The sequence below is a fragment of the Acinonyx jubatus genome, chromosome C1, assembly GCF_027475565.1.
Source record: "Acinonyx jubatus isolate Ajub_Pintada_27869175 chromosome C1, VMU_Ajub_asm_v1.0, whole genome shotgun sequence".
NCBI classification, from domain to species: domain Eukaryota; kingdom Metazoa; phylum Chordata; class Mammalia; order Carnivora; family Felidae; genus Acinonyx; species Acinonyx jubatus.
The window spans coordinates 75,686,271-75,704,403 of record NC_069381.1 but is presented as its reverse complement, the minus strand read 5'-3'; the positions used below and the strand labels follow the sequence as shown (position 1 = coordinate 75,704,403).

Here is an 18,133-nt window from a genome sequence, read left to right as displayed (position 1 = left end):
ATTGCACATATCTTAAAAATATGAAAGAAATAGTACACATAGACAATTCACATATGTTAAAGGAAAGGCTTGAGATAAGTAAACTAAACATCTGGGTGCCCTTTAATTATTCTTGGTTGGATTCTTTATCTTGACCTATAGTGATGCTAAGGTGCCAAAGTGATGAATTTTAAGATGTTGGGCTGTGAAGACGTGCAGCTGCAACACTGATGGATTTAGGAAGGGATGGTAACAAGGTTAGCTGCATGTGAAGTGTGAATTGAGATTTTTGCAAAGAGACTGTGATTGCAGATGGGCATAATGTTGTACCCTTGCATGAAATCTTGCTATTATTGTATAATGGTCAGACAGAGTGTGAAATGACTTATTACTTTTCTTTTATTCTTTAATGAAGTTGGTTAGAGTAGCAGGACTACTGCTAGTCAATAGTAGTAAAGCACACACACAAAAAACTATATGACAGGTGCTGACATATTAAATATTTATTTAGTTTTGACGTTTTCCCCCCTAATTTTCATGAATATCCATATGCAAACACAAGCATCTCTTTATCTATATAGGCCAACTTGCACTGATTTGCATATCTGCACTTAGCCTTATTCTCCTGTATAAATATCTATACAAATCTGTGATGGATAGAAAAGATTTCAACGTCCACGAAAATTTTGTGGCACTTTTAAGTGTTTGAAAATGTTGAAATGCTTTGCGGTTGATTTCTACATGGAGTTCAGATTTGAAAACTCTATTTGGAGTTACATGGGTAATGTGAAATATCAGTTTATCACTCTGTTGACTCAAAATACTTTATGGAACAAAACATAATTAAAACCCATTTTGAGGCACTCTCTCTAACATGCTTAGTTATGGGGAAGATCAAATCATGGTTCTTCTGTTTTGTAGTCTAGAGTACATATCTTTCATTGTAGCACAGAGCCCATAATGTAAATGTTTCTTTACTTCCCCATATCGGCATCACAAAAAGATAATACCTTAGGCTTTACGAGTCAAAATGCTATGATGTTAAAACAAAACAAGACAAACAAAAACCCCTCTTTCTCTGTAGTCAGTTTTCCAGTCCAAGATGCTTGTGTTAAAAATATGCATTTAAAGAAATATTGTGGGGTGGTGCTTGGCTGAATGGCTCACTCAGTCGAGCATGTGGTTCTTGATCTTGGGATCATGAATTCAAGTTCCATGTTGGGGGTAAAGCTTACTTGAAAAAAAAATTGGTTTTGGAGATGAGGGATTGTATTCATTATAGAATGATTTCTATATGGTCTATAAGAGTCATAATAATTCTTAATGCATTGGTGATATGAATAAGGAGTGTTTAGAAAAGACACAGAAATATGTCTTTAATATATCCCCTTAAATTGAAAATTTAACATTTTAAAAGAAAGCTTAATTCAATTGGTTTGCATATTTTCTGTTGTTATATAGTTAGACCCTGATATAATCAAAATTCTTGTTCTGTGTTTGGAATATACTGAGAGTCAGATGGTGTTCTTCAAAGCAATGCGGATAGGCCTTTAAAAACAAACTTAGAACAATTGACCTAGAAAAACAATGTTTAGTCTTGTCCCTCAGTCCATATTTATTAACCTTCTTCCCATCCCCCGGCCCGCCCTTTTTCTGGCTTAACTTGCTCCATGGGCAGAAAGAATTTCGTGACTGTATAGTTCCTCATCACTCAAAGGATAGAATGACACTTTTATTTGGATGAAAGCTGGAAATATAACATATATCATACTTCAAAAAAATTCTTTTTTGGACAAATGTTATCTTTCACTAGGAGCCTCTTGGAGTGACTGTAGTCTAAGATAGCAGTGGAGTGAGTGTTAGAGTTTCTCAAGATTGTTCTAAGAGTATATATGGTGTGGGGCATTATGCATAGAGCAGATTTTTGAGGTATCTTAACCACATATATTTGTGATGTTAGTTTTAGGAAAGACATGCACTCCCACTGCTTACATGGCAACTTGGCCACATCTATAGAAAACTCAACTTTTGGCTTTTGGCAGCTTTATTCTATATTCCCTAGAGAGAGAAGGACTGTGATTGGCTTGCGGTCTACTAAGATTGGCCCTTCTATAATTATATGAAAGTGAATCTGTTTAAGAGAACCCATTATGTGACATGGGTGAGAATCTGTTTCACTGCCTTATCAATTTCATGTTTTTTAAAAATTGGCTGAGTTGTATCTGTTGCAACATTTTAGGAATCCCCTACAACTTAACACCAGTGTTGTAAAACTTTGCATACTTCCTCGTTAAGGAAAGGTTTCATCCTACTATAAATACACAGTATGTACATAAACACTTATCTCAACTAATTTTCCAGCTGATAGCTTTACCCTTAAAGTTTACTTTCCAGTTGCATTCTAGGATGAGAGATATTGGTCTTTACCTTTGAAAGTTCTTAATGGTAGGGGTGCCTGGGTGGCTTAGTCAGTTAAGCGTCTGACTCTTGGTTTCAACTCAGGTCATGATCTCATAGTTTTATGGGTTCAAGCCCCACATCGGGTTCTGTGCTGATAGCATGGATCCTGCTTGGAATTCTCTCTCTCCCTCCCTCTCTGCCCCTCCCCAACTTGCACTGTCTCTGTCTCTCTCAAAATAAATAAATAAACTTAAAAAAAAAAAAAGAAAGTTCTTAATGGTAGTTTTCCTTAGCAAGATATGAAATATTCCTTGTGGATTGGTAAGGGAATAATGAAACACAACACTCAAAGTCTCTAATTAAAGAAAAGTGCCATCACATCTCTCTCTAAGCACTGGTTTCAAAATTCTGGATGGTTATCAAGAACATTAATCTGTACATACTTCCTGATCATAACTAGTGAATTAACATCTAATGTTATCCTCAGTATGTGTTATTTATGTCTTTTTGTCTCCAATCCTTAGGTCAAGGCCTATGCTAAAGTAGGAACCAAAAAAAGTTTATATAATTGAATGTGAAGTCACCAATTAATTAAAAATATTCTATCCAAGAGATGTTTGCAAGTTGATATATATTTCTTGAAGGGAAGAAGCATATCTGATCTTTCATTGTGTTTCAAGTACCTAGCATAACCATAGGGGCACAATGAGTATTTGTTAACACTGTTGACTGTTGGTGATATAGTGCAAAATTTAAAAAGATGTAATTTTTTTTATTAAAAAATTTTTTTAAAGTTCATTTATTTTTGAGACAGAGAGAGACAGAGCATGAACGGGGGGAGGGTCAGAGAGAGAGGGAGACACAGAATCTGAAACAGGCTCCAGGCTCTGAGCTGTCAGCACAGATCCCGATGAAGGGCTCAAACTCATGGACCACGAGATCATGACCTGAGCCGAAGTTGGACACTTAACCGACTGAACAACCCAGGCGCCCCTAAAAAAATCTAATTTTAATTTTCAGGTGGTTTTTGGCTAACAGCTTGTAGATGTCAATAAGAAGACAGCACTGATAAAATTGTACCAGCTATAGGACATCAGCTTATTCTTGAACTAAGTGTACCACTGGCCTACTTTTTATTCAACTTCCATTTTTTTCATAGCTCCAAAGTAGTTATTTGACTCACTAGACTTACTTGTTGCTGATCATGTGTAGCAAGTAGAGAAATGCACAGCATACTCCTTTCCCAACTCTTTTCTAACAGTGAGCCTCTTTAATAGGGATAGGAGTGAAGGCCCATGTCAGGAATTGACTCCACTTTCCATTGGATCCTATATTCTAAATTGTATTGGTAAGTAAATTCAGGCAGCTACATAAGCTAAGAAAAGGAATAGAGAGACCTTTAGCTTATTAACAATACTCTTAACAGGGTAATGACAACCGGGAAAATAAATTGAGTTGGCAATTTAATACATATAATTCAAAGAGTAAACAGAAGCAGCTAAATTTCATGGTTAATAGTAGTACTATTGAAACAAGGCTGTTGGAAGACACTGTTAATGAAAACAGTGACTTTCAAAATGAAGCTACGTTTAGCAACTATTTTGCACTGGAAGTATTTGGCATGGTGTTTGGGCTCAAAATTACTATTCTGTATTGCTTAATGCACTGTTAACTGGAATCTGAAATGCGTGTGGCAGGAGAAGAGAGAAAAAGGATGCTTTTTCATGTAAGAAAGCTCACGTATAGTTTCTCTTTGGATTTTACTGCACCCATATTTTAAGATGCTTGGAGAACAAAAGCATAGCAATAGAGAATAATCTGTAAAATCTTGTCAGGTATTACTTATGTATTATTATTTTGTTGGAAAAGATGTGAAAATATGAAGAATTAGAAAACAGAACAGCTAAAATAAGTTATAATGAATCACATCTCAAAAAACACACACAAGGGAATAAAAATGTAATGACAACACATTTTCATTATTCTGAAAACAAATTCTGTCTGACGGTTAAACCCTATTAATTGGGTATTTTAGCTACTTACCGAAGGAATAAGACTGGAATAAGTAGCCTTTCCTTCTGAGGTATAAAATGGAACTAGTATTATTTCATTTGGGGATCTTCTGGTTCTTATGGAAAGACTGAAGAATATGTGGGAAGAATTCATTAATGTATTTCATATGGGGCTTCAAATTTCCTAGATGCTTTCAGTACCAAGGTATTTGAAGAAAAGATTGAAGAAACAAATAGGAACTTTAGACACATGACAACTATCCTCAGAGTACTACAATGATTCATAATTCACAAGAGACCAATGCTCAAGTGGATCATACTTTTTATGGTACAAATGGGATTAATACTGCACATCATAGATACAACATGTCTACAACAAAGAAGACCACATTTCAACTCCCTCCTACTGTATTAAGGCTTAGGAAAAACAACATTAGAATATTTTTTAAGTTTCCAAATTAAGGAAAAACCTATGGTTATTGCTGTTCAAAGTTGGAGATTATTTTAGAATTATTTTATTTCTTAGGGTGCTCAAATCGACTCACGCTATCTAACATCGCTACGATTCATACTTACTGTTTGTGAAACATCAAAACGTGTTATCACCTTTTCAACTTAGAAATTGTCTTGCTGGAATATAAACTTCAAGACTATCTATCCCTTTTCTAAGTTATAACTCTAGGAAAGAAGTAGATCCTAATACTTATTAGTGTGCACATGGTGCATACCTCGGTGAGACTTACATACTCCTCAACCACTGTGAAAGTGTTGGTTGTGGACAGCAAGGGGCAGAGCCGGATAGATTCCTGCACAAATACACGGGATGGGACTTGAGCCAATTTCTGGAGTCATTCTACCCTTTGCCTTCTCTATGTCAGTGTCTTTTCTCTGCTTTCTTTGTTTCCTTTCTCCTCCTGCTCTTTCTACTCTTTCTTCTTTTTAAAATTCATTTTAGCCTCCATTTAGTACTTCTGCTGTTATTTTGTATATTTGATTACTTGTCTTTCTCCTTAGACTAAGCCTTTTGAGGACATACAATGCACATTAAAAAAATTCCCTTAGTGCCTGTCAGAGATGCTCAATAAAGGTTTATTGAGCTCCTGCAAACTAACATTCTTGTCTTGCAAATTATGTATGAGGCTGTCAGGATTAAACTCTAGAATCAGGATTTTTTTTTTCTTTTTAGTATCTGCATATATAAATTTAAATTTCTAACTTGTTTAATTTAGGCATAATATTGAAGTGTGGTTGAGATTTCCAACACAATGTTAATGCGTAAAATATTAAATGTTTGGCAGATCAGAATCTCCTGTACAGTTTCTTATTTATGAAATGGAGCCTGTGGTTTATGAGTATTTTTCTCCAAAACATATTAATCCCCTATTTCTTTTCTATAGCAGCAAAGAAAGGCTCGAATATAAGATTTTAGAAAGAGAAATTGGAGCTGTGAAATCTTATGAGCTAGCTTCTTTCTAAAAAATATTATATATATATACAATACATTTATGTATGTGTATGTATGCAATATAAGTATATGGTATGAATATATAAAATTTTATATACATGCATGTATATGTATATATGGAGTGAGAAAGAGAAAGATGTCTCCCATTCATAGACTTTGGGAAAATTAAATAAAATTTATTGGTGAAATGTCTAAGAAATGTAAGAGTTGGCATTCACCAACTATTTTGACTGTATTTTATCATGAAGTAATTTTTGGTATTTATTAAAACGCTGTCTTAGCTCCTAGTTTATTACTGGTTCATCTAATTTGAAAGGATAATTGGAGAGCACTGATAGATGAATATGAAACTGTGTCTGGTCTCCTTATATCTTCTGCTGGGGTTCTGTCCAGTGTTTCTCTGCGATGCCAAATGACCAGGGAGTCTTGGCAAAGAGAGTCTTCAGGCTTTGGCAGTCGAGGATGGGCCTACATTTTTTCAACTGCCCAGATAGTCTGTGACTTTCAGTCTCAGCAGGCATCCCCTTCTCTTCCATAGCAACAGTACCTTTCAGGGATTACTGTGTGTTTTGTCTCCTACCTCCTGTGGGAGAATACCACTATTTCTAAGCTGGGATAAATCAGGTCACTGGCTAGAATTCAGTATGGCCCTGTTAGACGCTGTTTCTAGAGTTTGATATAGGCCTTCTTTGGGAGATAGAGGGAAAAACATAACCAAATTCAATATAATGTCAAGTTCCAGCTTGTATTTTCTTTTCCTGCTGTGGGGTGTGTCAAAAACGACCTCTCTCCTTTATGAAATAAACATAGATGTAAGTAGTATGTCAGGAACTAATCCTCAATTGTAAGGTCATTTCCATAGAATATTCTTTCATTAAACCAAAAATTTACAGTGCATAAAGGATCAGATACCTGAAATGAGACAAGACTACATTTTTAGAGGACTTCACTGAAAGCATTTTATGGTACATGGATCATTTTACTGTGAACATTCCTAGTGATTGGTACAAACCTTTGCCAATGAATGACAAATTTACAGACACATCATGTCAGCCAGCAGTATTTTGCGGCTTTAATTGCTTTAGCTTCAGGCATTCCACGTCAAAATAGAGTGTTTAATGTCCTGCAAGTTGTTCTGTTTCTTTGCAACATTAAATTATTCTGTAATTTCCCTGTTTTCTTTCTAATGCATTGTCCATTAAGTCCTTTAATAATTTATCATTTAAGACGCATGATGCAACTTTAAATAGCCTATGCAGCTTCTTTTTTTTAGAAGATTCTGGGTGTCAGGAAGACTAGAAAACCTGAGATGAATTTGCATAAAGTGCTTACCCCTACCTTATATCTCACTTAAAGAGATCCTCACTGGGGCGCCTGTGTGGCTCAGTTGGTTGAGCGTCTGACTTCGGCTCAGGTCATGATCTCGCGGTTTGTGGGTTCGAGCCCCGCATCGGGCTCTGTGCTGACAGCTCATAGCCTGGAGCCTGCTTCAGATTCTGTATCTCTCTCTCTCTCTCTGCCTGCTCCCCCGCTCACACTCGGTCTCTCTCTCCTTCAAAAATAAATAAACATTAAAAAAAGAAAAAAGAGAGATCCTCATTTATGTTGGTTAAGTTTTGTCTTAATGTAATGCATGCCATTTATACTAATAGATATGTAATATTATAATACTTTTCAGTTTTAAGTAAAATCGTATTTTTACTTAAAGAAAAAAACTCCAGGAAGTCAATGAAGAATCCATTAAAAGGAAAAGGATAATATTCTATGCAGCCAAGAAAGTTTAATGATAAAGTTGATTTTATTCCGTAGAGTCTGAGAGAATGAATGACATGAGAAAAGGTTATTTGTACCCATTTAGTTAAGCCAAGCTCAACAAAAATGTATCAAGACAGAAACACAATCTTTTTTTTTTTTTTAAGATTAAAAGAAATGTTTACTGATTTTAGAGAAAAAGAGAGAAAGAGAGGGCAAGCAGGGGAGGGACACAGAGAGGGCGATAGAGGATCCGAAGTAGGCTCTGTGCTGACAGCAGAGAGCCCGATGCAGGGCTCCAACTCACAAACCATGAGATCATGACCTGAGCCGAAGTCAGCTGCTTAGCTGACTGAGTCACCCAGGTGCCTCAACAATCTTTGAGATGTCTTTGGTTGTTATAGGTTTGAAGCAGATTGAAAAAATAATCTTCTGCTTATATTATATCTGAGTGTTGATTGTTTTTAATGGTTAGAATTTTACCTTGTGTTCATTTGTAAAGAATGACCCTTGTCCATGTTTGTGTTTCTGATGTGGTACACTGCTATGTGCATATATGTTGTGTCTTAGGTATTAAGATAAAATAGCAAAACTCAGATAAATGTATAAAAGCTAAAGAACACCAAACAACTGTTCTGCTCTATTAATAATGCCATGTTCACAGATAGACTATTCTTCAGTTATATATGATCATTTAAAATAAGTTTCAAATGAATAGCAATAACACATTCCTCAGTATATAGAAAATGTCTCCCTATTCCAAGTAGTGTTAGAGTCTTAAAAGACCAAAAAGGATTTATCTTCTCTGTTTTGAGTACTTATATTTGCAAAAATGGGAAGTTTTGTTTAAAATATGAAAAATTAAAATGTATACATCCACGTGTTATAGTAATGGATTTAATAGTATTCCCCTCTTGTTTCTTCAATGATTATATTTACGATCAAGTTCCCACAATGTCCTTGGACAGATTTAACTGTAATTTGGTTATTGGGCCTTTGTGATCCTGAAAACAGATTCAGACAATTATATAACTGGTATCTTAAGAAGTTTGGAGCACTGTGGCAATTTCTAGTCCAAACTTACCTAATGATATATTCAAGGCGTTTTATACTTTTTGGGCTCATAGAGAAAGGTGTGTTGTCTTATTAAATAATCTCCAGAGATATTTAACCCAAGATTGATACCATCTCTTAATAGTTCCTCATATGGAACAACACTTCACACTTCAATGGTATTTGTGAATCAACCATAATACTTATTGTGGGATTTGAAAATAATGTACGATGACATTACAATTGAAATATTTTAGCACCTTGAAAAGGGTTGTTTCAAATGGCTTTAACTTTAATGTTTCATTTTGGCAGGGGAGTATCTTAAAGGAAAGATTGGTCAGAGTGTATATTTTGAGTAGGATTTTAACTATAACCTTAACTGATCACCTATCAATAAAGTACTTTTTTTTTTTTTAAGATGAGAGGATTAAAAGAAAATATATGTGCACAAAACTAAAGCTGTACCATACTTGGATTTGGTGGGCTCAAATTCTATGCTAACTTAGAATATGAAGTGAGGAACCTGTATCTATGTTGACCTTTGAAGCTTGAATTAAAAGTGTTACAGGCTTGCTTTTTTCAACTTTGTGTTTCCCAAACTGAGTGGAATAAATTCAGAAGAGGTTGTTGATATTCAGAAATTCAGAAAATATTCTGAAATTCAGAAGTTGATAATTTAGAAGAGGTAAGAATATTCTTTAATAAACAGTAAACTCCTTCCCTGCATCAGGAAAGAGCATACTTGGATTATCAAGTAAATTAGAGTTATCTGAAATAACGTATATATTCTTTAATTTCTGTTTATTCAATTTCTGCTAGAAACTGTGGCCAGAAAATTTTATGAAGCAATGTTGAGATACATGTGGCCTAGCAATTCTAAGAGGAAACTCCCTCCCACTTCTCATTTCCAGAATGTCCATGGTAATTAGAACCGTCCTCCACCAAAAAAGGAGAAAGCTAAAATAAATCACTTACTCTTCTGCTTGCTTCCCCAGGCTGGAGCCTCTTTTCCTTGCTGTCTTTTTGGAATCCTAAGGAATAACGTGATACTCCATCACATGCCTGGGGTGGGGAGGGCGCAGGAAGGGTGAGGAGAGGGGTATTGTGGCTACATTTCTGTATTGAATTTAATTTTTCATTGATAATTAGACTCTCAAAGCCACCTGATATTTTTGACCAGCAGGAAACAAAAGCCCACTGATTGACTCAGGGGATGCGGGGGAGCGGCCCCCACTGTGCTCACACAGCTTCTCCACAAAGACTAAAAACAAGAGCTGTGGCAAATTGGATCACCATGCAAGTTCCAACTGGCCCATTGTGTACAAGTAGTAAATTGGGAGCTGATATTTCTGAGAACTATTTATTAGCAAAGCTTGGTGTTTTACTCCCTCCCTCCCCCGCCCTCCTCCCCCCCCTTCCCTTACTTGTTTTTTCTTTTTTTCTTTCTCTTTTATTTTTAGCAAACTGGTTTTTTACCAAGTTAGGTGAGCAAGCTGAAGCACTTAACAAAAAAAATCGGGTGATTGATTATCCAAAGAATTGTCCAGACGAGAAACGTACTGATTCTATGTGACAAATTGAATAAAATTTTATTCAGTCATTTTAATAGGTATTTATGTGTGCATAATTGTACAAAAGGGAAAAATGGACAGCATACTTGTAAGAGTTTACTGAAATGCGAAAAAACAGGAAAAATTGTAAAAATTCAATCTTATTGCTGCATATATTAAGATTTTTAAATGAAGATGTCTCAGTGATAGCTTCCGGTGGAGTGATCAGTTCTAACCATTTAGTACAAAAAAGGTGTGAAAATACTAGCCTGTGGCCAGTTAGCAGAAATTGTAGTTATACAAGCCTAGACCTGCATGTCTTACAGAAAAATTGATAACTCTGGAGTTTTTTCAATTTCAGTAATAGAGGGAAAAATGGAGTCTGTTTCATTAGTTGCTTATATATGTTCTAGCTTTGAGAGTTTTAGTTTTTCTTGACTTGGGAATATGGTATTATTTCTATGACCAGTATCATAGGGAAAATGTATACAGAAGCTTTTATAACTGTAAACATAAATAAAGTTTATATTAATCTTTAACAGTAAAGTTTTTGAGATGATACCAGTTCATATTATGGGTATTTATTCATTTTATCTTTTATGACCATTACCACGTATGGTACATTTTTGTTTATGTGTGCTTCCATTTTCCACCAGTATATAACTTAATTCTTGTTAAGAAATTTTTTTTAATGTTTATTTATTTTTGGGAGAGAGACAGAGTGTGAGCAGGGGACGGGCAGAGAGAGAGGGAGACACAGAATCTGAAGCAGGCTCCAGGCTCTGAGCTGTCAGCACAGAGCCTGACTCAGTGCTCGAACTCATGAACCACGAGATCATGACCTGAGCTGAAGTTGGATGCTCAACAGACTGAGCCACCCAGGCACCCCAGTGTATAAATTAATTCTATGACTAATGAACTGATTTGGTGAGAAGAGCTCAAACTAACATGGTTAAATATTGGTGTCCCAGCCCAGAAACATCAGGAAGACTATCACAGAGAGGGTGCATGTGTGTTCTGGTCACTATTTTGCATTTGAGTATTACTACTCAACCATCAAATATTAATAAATGCCTGTGGTGCCCAATAATTTATAAGGTATTGCAGGGAATGAGAAGAATATGATGTTTGGTTTCAGACATCCAGAAGTTGATAATTTAGTAGGTAAATGGAAGTTACCAACAAAAACAATTAGCAAACCATTTAATTGCAGAGGTTGTGAGTATGATATTGCAGAGCTATGGGTATTTGAATGCCCATATTCAGTTTAAGTATGCTTCTAGAAAACATGGAAGTGTAGCCTTTCTTAACCTGGTAGCTAGCATAAAGTGGGTGGGGTTATTTGCCTCAGAAAATTATAAGAGAATTCAAAGGTATCTTAAAAATTATTTTTATTTTTAAAAAATGTTTGTTTATTTTGAGAGAGAGGGAGGAAGAGAGAGAATCACAGAGACTGACGTGGGTCTTGATCTCATGAACCATGAGATCATGACCTGAGTCAAAATCAAGAGTCGAATGCTTAACTGACTGAGCTACCCAGGCGCCCTTGAACAATTTTTTTAAGAAAAACAATTTCATTTAATTCTTGGGAATCAAAGCAGACAATGGAGACTCAGGATTCAGAGATACTGAACAATCTCAAAGACTAGGGGGATGTTCTTGGAACAGGGCGCATTGTAGAAAAGTATTCAGTTTTTGCCATTACATATATATATATATTTTTTTAATGGAGAGAACTTGAAGAGGAGCAAAATAATGTATATTCATAAGTTCCTGATTGAGTTGCTGTAGGATTAAATGAGATAAGGCATATCAAGTGCCTGATACATACTAGGTTTTCAAGAAATATGAGTTGTTTTTAAAATAAAGCTGTCAGTAAAGGTTGAGTGTTTTCTCAGGTCCTGGGAATAGAGAGTGAGTGGGAAGTGATGGTGCATGGTTTTGCTCTCTCAGTTCTCAGGGGCTCCAATGGGCATGTATTTGTTGGATGTGACGCCCTGGGCTATCCGGTCCCAGGTGCGATCCTTACAGTCTTAGCACTGCTCTCTAATGTCTGCGTCCCTTCCCATCACCACAGGAAATAGACCCAATTTCCAGGACCCAGTGGATTCTTCTCTACACCATTTGACATTTTTGCCCTTCATTTGGATCTTGTAAAAAAATTCCCTCTTTCCTTGGTTTCTGTGACCATCACCATCTCTTATTTTCCCCACTTTCCTCTCAGTTTCTTTGATGAGTTCTCTTTCTTCACGAGCATGCACATCCTTCACTTTCCCTGCCCCAAACCTGAGTCCTCTTCTCACCCTCCTTTTCCTTTTACTATAGAAGCCTCCCTAGGAGATTCTCATCCCCTGAGAACTGACATCAGTTCTAATGGAATGCCTGACAGTTGTCCATGTCCAGCTCCAGCCTCTCACTGGGCTCTAAAAAGGCATTTCTGTTTTTTTTTCCTTGTGTCCTCTGCACTTGTCTTAAATTCACTGTGACCATACAGAATTTATTTTCCACGGCAAAAGCATTCCTTCTCCTGTATTGTGTATTTAAGTTAATGGTATTCCTATCACAGGGCATTCAAATGTACCTGTGCCTGGGACTGAGGGGTTTCCCAGGACACAACACTTTCACGGCTAAAACTGCCAAAGCCCTGGGCCATCCAGGACTAACCAGACATATCTGAGTTTTCCTCTACTTTTCCTTTCCCTCATCTCCTACTTCAAAGTGGTTGCCAAGCTCTGAGTATCCTCTCTCAGGACTCTCTCGAAACCTACCCTTCTATTTTATTTTCAATATGACTGCCTGCATTCAGGCCTTTATTATTTCATATCCGGGATATTGTCATAGGATTCCACCTGGTGTTCTTGACTATAGTCTCACTGATGCACTGACAGAGTTGTCTGCATACATACAGATCTCATCATCAGGGCACTATTAAGCAATAAGCCAAAACATTAGGAAGTGATAAATCCATGGAGGAAATTGAGTTCTGCCATAGATTAGAGGGTTTTGGCTCTTCAACCTGACCACAAGAACCCTGTGACTCTGAAAGGAATGGATTGTAACCTCAGTATAATAAATTTCTGTTAGAGATCAACACAATTTTCTCCTCAGCATCTGGATCAATTTTTCCCCTCTGCCTGGATAGCAGTGCTTGCTTTTTAAAAATTGCTATGGGAACATCAACTTGCATTATAGCTGAATCAAAATAAAACAAAAAAAAATCTGCAATTATCTATGTACAAAGAACTATGTACTAGTGATAGGGAAAAGAGATAAGAAAGAGAAAATATACATTAATTTTTAATACTTATTTTTGAATGGGGGGAAGGGGAGGGAGACCCAGAATCTGAAGCAGTCTCCAGACTCTGAGCTGTCAGCACAGAGCCCAATGCGGGGCTTAAACCCACAAACCACAAGATCATGGCCTGAACCGGTCAGATGCTTAACTGACTGAGCCACCTAGGCGCCCTGAGAAAATATACACTGTAACCAAGAAACAAATTAGAAATTTTGCCTCTCTAGAATATTATCTTAAACACACCAAAAGCAGCCCACCTACCCACACCCTACTCTGGGACCTGTCTGCTTCAATTACAGTCTTACTAGTGGCGACATCATATATTGCTTACTAATAATATGCTCCTTCATTGTGTCAAGTACATACACTTGGAGTGTGTGGTGGTTTTAAAATGTATCCATAAAGTCTTTGTTACTGTACTCTTTAAGATGTGAGCTCAATTCTCTTCCTCTTGAGTGTGAGTTGGACTTAGTGACTTGCTTCTAATGACTAGAATATCAGAATATTAGTGTCTTCTGAGACTAAATCATAAAAAGCATTGTGACTTCTTTCTTGATTTCTCTTGGATCACTCACTCTTGGGGAAGCTGGCTTGCATGTTATGATGTGCTCCTTGGGGAGGGGTAGGCACTGAGGCTTCTTGACCACAGCCAGTGCTAACTTGCCAGGCATGTGAATGAATCATCAGTGTGGAAACAGATCGGCCAGCCCCAGTGAAGCCTTCAGGTGACTGTAGCCTTAGCCAACCTCTAGACTGCAACCTCATGACTGACTCTGAACCAGAACCAGCCAGCTAAGCTGCCCCCAGATTCCTGACCCATGAAACTGTGTGAGATAATAGGTGTTTATTATTGTGAGTCATTATGTTTTGAGGTAATTTACTATGTAGCAATAGTTAACCAATACAGAGTAGTTTTGTTGGATCCTTTCTTTCCTACTTCTTTCCTTTCAACACCCGTTCCAAAGATTCAGACCTTTAGATCATAATACATTTTTGCTGATTCTTCTGCAAAGAAGCTGTATTCTTTTCTCCTCACTTATTATATTTCCTGCTCTGTTATAGTCCTTCATCTCTGACATCTTGACTTCCTATGCATGCATTTTGAGGGTCTTCCCATCCTCTACTTGTACAGAGACCACTCTCTGTAGGTCTCTTGCATTTTTTAATATCTTGTGAGCAGAAAGACCAACTGCCTTTTTGTTCTGGATGATCTTTTAAAGTATGCAGGTTTGCTTACTGTCCAGTATAATAAAATGATACCTTCTATTGGAGCAAAGATCAGACAGACTTGCTTGCTGCTCATTATAGAAGATTTGGGTTTCCTCAGTTCAGTATTCCTCAGCTGTGATGCAAACCTACTGTATGTGCGGGATCCACCAGCCCTTCTGTATCACCCCTGTGGCATTTGGGGAGTAGGGGTAACCAAAACAAAACTGATGTGCAGGTGGCTGGTTGTGCCATGAAAAAGTAGGACCTTTGTCTCTGATGCAGGAGCTCATGACTTCTGCAGGCTCACTTGTAGGCTTGCAAGTAGATTAAAATCTCAGACTCTTCATAGTTCTTGACAGTTTTAACCCATTCTCTGCAATTCCCCGTGAAGCTGTAGTCATGCCCCTTTTCAGGTCTCTTATTCATTCGCCAAAGGAAAACTATCTGTGCTAAATCTCTAACTGCTTTCCATTTTGATTGCATTTTGTTTTGTTTTGTTTTGAATACATCTTAGTAAATGCTTCAGGAAAACCTCAAGCACACTCTTCTCATTTCTGCCTTGGAACTCTAGAAGGTGACAATATTTTTTGTCTGTTTTATCTTCCTCTTCCTCTTCTCTGTGGAACCATGACACCTATTACTTATAAGAAATGTGTGAAACTTCCCTCCTCTGGGAAATAGTTTCCCATTGTTCTTTTTTCTGATTCTGGTCATCATCTGAATCTCTTCCATCCTTGCTTTCTTCTACTTCCCTCAAGTACTTAACTCTTACATGTTACACAGCAGTAGTTAATGGGAGACATCAGCTTATGGTTTTTAAAAATCATCTGCTACCCCACACAGATGTCTTTTCTCCTGTATAGGAGACTTGAAATCAAGAGACTTGGAATTTGTTTTCTTAATAAAGACATGCAGATCTGGATAGAGTATGCTTTACATTGTGGTCACTTACCCAGTGCTGACAGACCTACGATGTCTGGTTTCCTTGGATAGTCTGAATCTCATCTGGTGACATTGCCTTGTTTTTCCGACATAGGATTAGAAACAAGCACTGATAGAGCTCTAGTACCAAGAAGCAGATGGCAACCCTTGAAACTGCCTCTGGCTGACTACCACAAGGCCATTCCTCTTTTTTAGCTCAAGACTTTCTTACCAGTCTTAGCCTTTATCCAAGACTTCTTACTCTTTCCCTCAGGCTCCTGTAGTGTAAGTCGTCCTCTGGAAAAAAATACCACCAAAGCTCTTCAATCTTTCGTCCATTGAATAACTCTTGAGTCCTCTTTCTTATGCCCTTTAATGCTCTCTGAGATAAGATTGGGCTCCCTGGTTTCATCTTCTATTCTCTGTGGGAAAGCATTAAAAATAACTAAACAAAAGATTTTACTCTAAGGAGAATATCTTTTTGGTCTCTTCTTTTCTTTTTGATGTTTAATCTATTCTGCAAACACAGAATTTTGCTTACTCTGTCCTTCATATATCTGTACTCCTGGAAGTTCAGTCCTTGTGGGCAGTTTTGATTTTTGGTTTTTTTTTTTTGGAACATATATATATGGCTTTTAGAGATCCTTTCCCTTCTCCACACCCACTCTGCTGGCAGGCTTGTGAACTTGAAGCCACATGTGTGTATGTGTGTGTGTGCTCGTGTGCATGCATGTGCACAATTAGAAAGAGAGAAAGATTTCTTACTAAGCAGGCTCTTTCCAATGTCCTCAGCTAGTTTTGGAATGTGTGAGTAGGGTGAGGAGGCAGAAGGTGAATTTATCGCCTGATGATTCATAGGGCCAACAGCTTTTTCACTTCTGTAAAGTTTCAAGATAGCAGTTTTCCCTACCAGTTTTTTGATTATTTGAACAGTTCCAAGGACTAATATGTAAAGTAGCGAAAGGGTGAAACTATGGCTCATTTTCATGTTGTGGCCATGGAACGTGAGGATTCATAACTAAAGACATTTTATTGATAACATGAAATAATATAAGAAGAGTGCAATATAAACTTTTGAATTGTCATATAATCTTTTATTATGTATGAAATTTTCTTCAACATAAGTTACAACTTGATTAAATGTGATAGACATTTTAAAATCTATTTAAGGTAAAAAAATTCTCTGTGTACAATATCTTTTGTCTACAGTATAGCAAATATGATACCTTTCATTTCAGGATTTCTGCTTAACATAAGCAAAACCAAATAACCAAAAAATACAAACCAAAGCTACTGTGAATACCAGTGTTGAACAAAGCATCAAAAAGACAAACGTAGGATAATTTTTTTTTTGGTTTAGAAATGCAGAATTAATACTAAAGTTAGTGCATCCCCCCCCTGACTCCCAGGGGAAAAAAAACACCCAAGGAAATAATCACCCACCTCCAGGGGTAAACTTTGCTTTTCAGGGGCACAATCTGACTGTAGATTCTCTCTCGGCTCCTGTGGATAGCACAGCACAGGGTCATACTGAAGACTTCCAGATATTATCACCACAGCAATCCCAAAGCCCATGCACTGATGATGTGGGATTTGTTGTCAAAGACCTCTTTGATGGCCTCAGAGCAGTGCTTCATTGGGATGTTGGAGAGTAAATCCTTTTGGGGGCAGATGTCGGAGATAAATTGTTCCACTCCTCCAGCCAAACCACAGTAGTCCAATGCAGAGTGGATGGCTTTTAGCATCCCGCTGGGGCTTGTCCTTGGTTTTCAGCTTGGTGTAGGTATCCTTGTAAAACTCCTGGACTTAATCACCTCATCTTTGTGGGAATATCCCAGCTGGCTGCAGCTATTTCAATGGCAAATGTCACCAAGAGGAAGCCAAAGAATAATCCCAGCATGCACTGGGGCTCCTGCACAGCAGCCTAGCAGCCGAGAAACCGCACCAGCATCCTGAGGGCACCAGCTGCAATCAGAATATATACTCCAGTGTAGAAGTGGAATGATTATTTCCAGCTCCAAGATGCTCTTGGCCTCAAAGTCGATTCAGAGCTAAGTCCAATGGCAAGGAATACAATCCTGGCAAGCCAGAAAAATGAAGTTAAATCCAAAAATCAGGTATTTGATGCACTTGGTGCCTTTTTTGACCAGCATGGTAAAGGCTGGACAGGCTGGCCTACTGGTGTGGCCCAAGGGGTGTACATTGCCAGGACCCGAGATGTCAGTGGCAGCCTAAACCTCTTTTTGATACCGTCTTTCTTTCAAATTGCTATTAAAAACCTAATGAAAGGGGGAGGGAGGGGAGGGTGGGTGATGGGTATTGAGGAGGGCACCTTTTGGGATGAGCACTGGGTGTTGTATGGAAACCAATTTGACAATAAATTTCATATATTAAAAAAAAAACCTAATGAAAGGAAATTCTGTTAGAAAAGTCTATCATTTTGGTCTTGTAAGAATAGAATATTTGTTTTTATTGCAGAGTTATTTTTCTCTCTAGA

General features: G+C 37.4%; 1 pseudogene; it reads right to left on the bottom strand.

The window, feature by feature from the left end:
- The window catches only part of LOC106968107 (CD9 antigen-like), a 31,826-nt pseudogene extending 14,037 nt beyond the window's left edge, over positions 1-17,789 (bottom strand).
- Between the last annotated feature and the right edge of the window lie 344 nt (positions 17,790-18,133).